At 38.3% G+C, this 5,888-nt stretch overlaps 1 long non-coding RNA gene across 3 annotated transcripts; it reads left to right on the top strand.

Annotated features, from left to right (window-relative positions):
- The first annotated feature begins 3,322 nt into the window (after positions 1–3,322).
- LOC131605019 (uncharacterized) lies at positions 3,323–5,221 on the top strand. 3 transcript variants are annotated; one of them, XR_009284657.1, is made up of 4 exons: positions 3,323–3,814; positions 3,935–4,148; positions 4,397–4,527; positions 4,734–5,221. It is a non-coding gene; the product is annotated as an uncharacterized LOC131605019 (long non-coding RNA). The 3 variants fall into 3 exon arrangements; XR_009284656.1 differs by having other exon boundaries at positions 4,392–4,527; XR_009284655.1 differs by lacking the exon at positions 4,397–4,527.
- The last annotated feature ends 667 nt before the right edge of the window (positions 5,222–5,888 follow it).

Here is a 5,888-nt window from a genome sequence, read left to right as displayed (position 1 = left end):
GATCTCTTCCATCATTGATGCTGGCTTTTTGAGTTAGGGATTTGTTGAAGTGTCCAACCTTGAGGCCATCCTGGAAAGCGCCCTACAAATATCTCTTAAGTATGATGGGAAAATTTGATGGTTTCTTCATTAAAATGATCTAGATATTCTCGTAGCGACTCAATATTCCTTTGGCGGACATGAATAGACTTTACTGGCAAAAAAATGGTGTATCATTCTCTTACGCAAATCCTGATGACTAGTCATAAAGAATTTTGGGAGGCTCATGTACCAGCTTAAGGTGGCATCCTTCAATGTGTCCGCCTTAAGCTTGCATTTCAGAGATTCAATATCACTAATGATGGACATCAGAATGTTAACGTTTAAAATATGTTCCCGATGGTCACTTTTATCGTCAAAAGTGGTCAACGATGGAGGTTTGAAGTTGTCTAAAACTTGATCATCCCAAATCTTAGGTGTCAATGGTTGTGGGTTGATCAGATCCTCCAATTCTTTGTCCTTCAGTGGGGGTTGGTGCTGATTTTACTGCAGGGCGTGCACGCTGGCCTGTTACAGTTCATTCTGATGGCAGTCTATGATCCTTGATTGCTACTACTTGCTTTTGTTATGGGGGAAAAAGATCGATAGTTGAATTTTTCTTTGTGTGACCTTGGAAAGTTTTGCTAGAGCACTATTATGGGCGCCGAATGTTCACGCAAAGAACACTAATCGATAACTTTATCGATGTTGGTCAGTATTGTCGCACGCTCGCGAAAAATGAACAGAGTCGCCACCAATATATTTATCCCATAAGGGAAAGGAATATCAGAAAACCTAACAAAGGAAGGAACAGGGTCTCGCGACCAGAGAATCAAGGTACGGGAGTCGGTTACGCAAGGGGAAGGTATTAGCACCCCTCGCGCCCATCGTACTCGATGGTATCCACCTATGTTTGTTTCTATCTAAAGGGTGTATAACTAAGTCTATGTCTAAATGCGAATGAATGCAAAATGTAGGGAAAATAAAGAATTGTACTCGCACGGGCCCTACCCCGCTGCCTACGTATCCTTTTCAGGAATCAGAGTTACCGTAGCTCGGCTCACGATTTTTTGTTTGTTTTTGTGTTTTTTAGTTGGGCGGAGTTAACGCTCGCGCTCTTGCATAAGGGGACAGCCTAGGATGCAATGGAGCGGAGATAACGGTGCCCTTAGGTGCCAACGAGGCAAAAGAAAAAGAAATGATTGGTTGGTGTCTTTTAGGATAGATGAGTGGTGAACAGTTCCCAATACCGGGCCACTCACCACTTTCTCTACTTTGCTTTAGTCTGAACCATTGTTAGATGTTTCAAAGTGTTTTTGGTTGTGTATTTTTTAAGGGGAATTTACTTCACGATTCGAATCACATAAAAAGTATAATGATCGAGAAGCAGATTAGGGAATGAATCCCACTCACTTCCATCCCATTATGTAATGTTTGAGAAACAGATTAGAGAATGAATCTCACTCATTTCTCTCCCATTAATTAATGTTTGAGAAACAGATTAGGGAATGAATCCCACTCATTTCCCTCCCATTAAGTAGTGACCGAGAAACAGATTAGGGAATGAATCCCACTCGTTTCTATGCCACTAAGTGATTGAGAAATAGATTAGGGAATGAATCCCACTCATTTCTCTATCACTTGCTTAATGTGATTCGCATCTTCCTTTTATTAATGTTTTAAAGAGTTGAAAAAGAAAAAGAATGCAATAGGGAACTAGATCTAACATTCTAATCTATGTTATTCTAATCTACAAATGGTCCTAAGGTCGAGGATAACTAACCTATCTCGATTCCTCTTAACAAAGGAGGAAGAGTCTAAGGGAACATGGCAAGCAATAGCAAGATGTAATCAAAATCAAAGTAAGAAATGAGAGGCTAAGCATGGAAACAAGAGAAAGAAGCTCCAAGTCAGTAGCAAAACATGGGATTGAATATCCCAAATCAAATACAAAAGCATCACTGTACCCTACAAAAACATCCACAAGAAGTCGTCAAAGCATCGCATGCATCGTTACTTACCAATTAGCGGGCAAACATCAATTAATCAAAACAAAAGCAAGTGAACACAATGAGCTAGGCCTCAAGTCAGTAGCAAACTCAATCATCTAGTTCTAATATCCTATATTAATCTATATTAGTCAATTAGCATGAAGCAATACAAAACTCTAACCAAAACTAGACAACACTAGGTTAATACTAGCTAAACGGTTTCAAATTGTGAATGAAGTTAGAAACATGTAATCAAATGGTACAAGTCAGTATCAAATAGCCTATACTAGGTGCCTAAACAACCACAAAGTCATGCCAAGAAGTTTCACACAAAATTACGGGTCATTTGTACAAGTTACGGTGCAATCGTCAACCGAAAACAAGTTATTTACATGTGATAAAGAAAAATCGGGCAAAATATGAAAACATGATCTAAAATTTTCGATTTCAGGTCTTAGGACCTCTAGACATCCCTAATTATATGTACAAAAAGTAACCAACATCATTGCATGAATGCAAATCGAATTATAGATCAAATTCACATGGTTAACCACTTAGAAGAACACATCAATCGGGTAAAAGAAACCTAATGAAAATCTAATCAAGACATGGAATTGCACTTTTATTTTTTATACACATGAAGATATAGGAGCCTACTGATATCACACAAAAAATGGGAATTCAATTCTACTTCTAAGGCACTCAACCGAATTATTTGGTAAAACACACTAAACATGCGAAAATATGAACATATCTAAGAAAAAGATTTATTTAAAATAGCAAACTAGTTTCTAAAAATCTACAAAATATATCACAATTATGTACACACATAAAACTATCTGAACCATATTTTTGTTTATTTTTATTTCAACTAAAAAAGGTTTATGAATCTAAAGTTAGAAAGAAAACAATATTGGAACAAATTCTAGAAGTCTGCCTGCCAGGGGGTGAGTTAGTAAAAGGATTTGAACTAAAAACTAGTTGTCAGCGCATGGGCCTGATTCCTGGGGGTGGGGGAAGTAACTGACGTCAGGCCCAGATTCAATGGTATACAGATTTTTTGTTTCAGATTTTTATGATTCCAAAAAACGCGGTGCTGGGCCATGGTGGGGGTGTGAACATGAATTCGTATTAGGCCCAAGAGTTTGCATTGTTCAGATCCAGTTTATATCCAATTTGCTTTATCTCAGATTTTCTCTAATCAATGTTAATTTTAACAATTAATCCCTAATTAGAACCAATTGATTATTATTAATGTGGATATTAACAAAAAATAATGGAATAGAAAAGAGGGATTTAGGGTAAAAATGTGACCTTCGAGCTTCTACGCTCTTCTTCCTCTCACTCGCGAATGAACGGCGCGGCGGTGATCGGAAAGCTCCCTCACCTCCGAGCAAGATCTTCAATCGCAATCGGAGAAACGGTGTTTTCGCTCAGCTCACTTCTCAACTCTCGTTCCAAACCTCTCCGTCTCTCTCGCGGGTTCTCTCACTCTTCGCTCCGCCCTCGCCTCTCTCCGATTCAATCCTTTGCTCTGTTCTTGAGGATTCTTGTTGTATCAAAGGTTATGGCAGTGAAACAAATTGTTATGTGAAGCGAAGATTGATACGATGCGTATTATTGTTGAGGACGTATGAAGATGCATCGGAGATTGACGCAGAACGTTGAACTGTCGCGTGGGAATTCTACAGTGAAGATGAAGATTCGTTCTGGTGATGATTCTTGTGACGTTGATGATTTTCTGAGGAGATTCTGAAAGAACTCGAGAGAGTGAAGAATCACGATAAAGTTTGTTACATTATGAGGTGAGTTCCGATTCCGTTATACTGACTCCTCTTGCTGTTATCTGTTAGTTGAGAATTCTCGTTCTCCTTTATGATGTTTCTCAATGTTTCTGATTCTCAACCTTTTGTTCTCCTCTGTAGATTCAGAGTTGATGAAGATGATGATTTGTAGCGAAGATTGAAGGGTACGATGGTGAAGATGATTGAAGAAGAGAGAGAGTGAGAATGGTGCGTCTTGATTGTGGGCGTGTGAAGGAAGAGAATGGCGTGTGGAAGAGGTGAAGGATAACGATGAGTGAGAGCCTGAAAATGTGAGAAGAGGCTCTGCTATATAGAGTTTGAAAAAAGGTTTCAGGTTAGTTCTCACTCTCTTCTGCTTTTTTCTGTTACAGTCTGTTAGTGATGGTTGGAAAGTTGTTATGAAAACCTGTTGGAGTTAGTTACAGTTTGGGATTCTGTTATGGTTAGTTGGAGTGAGTTTGGACAGTTAGTTATGATTAGAATTTAGGATATTTGCTGAGCTGGATTTGATAGGTTGGTTAAGTGAATGTATGTAATGAAGTTGTGTGGGGAACTGGGACTGAATATACGACTGCAGTGTAGGTTTATTCTGGGTTTGTGATAGGATGCTCGACTGTATTTAATGTGTATGCATGGTTCAATTTGCAACAACCGGTTTGTGTGGTGTGGATATTACAAGTCTGAGTCGGTTCAGCTGCTCTGGTTTTATGCAGGTATGGTCATGTATAACATCTATTTTGAATTTTGAAATTGTTAAAACGATGGTTAAATGGGGTGTTAGATTGATGTTAGTAAGCTAGTTAATTGGTGAATGTACGAGGTTACTTTTCTCAGCAAGGGCTGATATGTGGATCGTTTTTTAGATTTTGGTAATGGCTGTATGGTTAGAATTGATGTGTGCTCATGTTATATTCTGCAGGTTCTGTTAAATTGGTTTGGACACGAGGACATGAATGGAAACAATGGTTATGGGCAGAAATCATGGACGATGATGAAGATTAGGTTGAGAGTTTAGGGAATAGTGTTGAGTCTAGGCCCAAGTCAGGGTCTCTGGTCAACAATTGACCAGAATGTCAACTGTTACCTTTTGTGTAATTCTCAATGATTCCAATTCTGAATTTTTGTAATGATTTCTTTTCCTTGTAAGATTCTTTTTTGTTATAAACTTTGGGGGTTATGTCTTGTTTTACAAAATGGATGTTCTTCATGTAATGATACAGTGAGTGATGTAATGTGATGAATGCTACTGTTGGTCCCCGTTTTTTCTTTAATAATTCAGTTTGTTGTATGGTTTTCTTTGTAACGGTATGGATGTATCAAATATGTATTAAACACGGGAATGGGGTAATGGATGGATGTTGTAATGAAGTTCCTTTCTCTCTAATGAATGTAACTCTTATTCTCTTCCTTTCCACCCTTTTTTGTAATAGCTTCTAGTAATGTATGAATTGAATGGCCGTTTGACTTTGCCATGTATGTTGACCCTTTTGTGTAGTCTCTTTGTGATTCAAGTAGTCGAACCAAATGCCTTGTAACCTCGAACAAAAGGAATCTTCTAAACATGCCCACACTTTGGTAATTCAAACCATAAATCCTTGACTTAAAGATCACAAAAGGAATGTCCCGAGGAGTTCTTTGGACAAAGACAATACTTGAAGCATAGGAGAACACTTAGCATGAAATCTTGTGATCCTCAGTGAAATTAACAAATTCAGACACCATGTATAAAAACCATAGTCCTCTTGCCCTTGACGAATCTTCATAGGTGAAAACCTTATAACTTTAGGAGAATGAATTCCACAATGAACGGCCACGTAAAACCCCTAGATTTCAAAATCCTTGGTCCAATGCGAAGTTATTGATTAATGAATGCATGAGTCATGTTAATGACCTAATGGAGATATGCACATGAATGAAAAGCCTAAGCCAGATGAAAGTAAAAGGGTAGGACAAATTTGGGGTATGACAGCTGCCCCTATTTAATCATCTTAAACCTGAAGGTGAGATTGGCGCTAGCCTTTCGAACCTTCAAGGTAGAAGAAGATTAAATATCAAGACCTGAAATTTGTCCTGA

The sequence above is a fragment of the Vicia villosa genome, linkage group LG1 (genome assembly GCF_029867415.1).
Source record: "Vicia villosa cultivar HV-30 ecotype Madison, WI linkage group LG1, Vvil1.0, whole genome shotgun sequence".
NCBI classification, from domain to species: domain Eukaryota; kingdom Viridiplantae; phylum Streptophyta; class Magnoliopsida; order Fabales; family Fabaceae; genus Vicia; species Vicia villosa.
The sequence above is the reverse complement of the archived record's forward strand: the minus strand, read 5'-3'. Positions and strand labels throughout refer to the sequence as shown.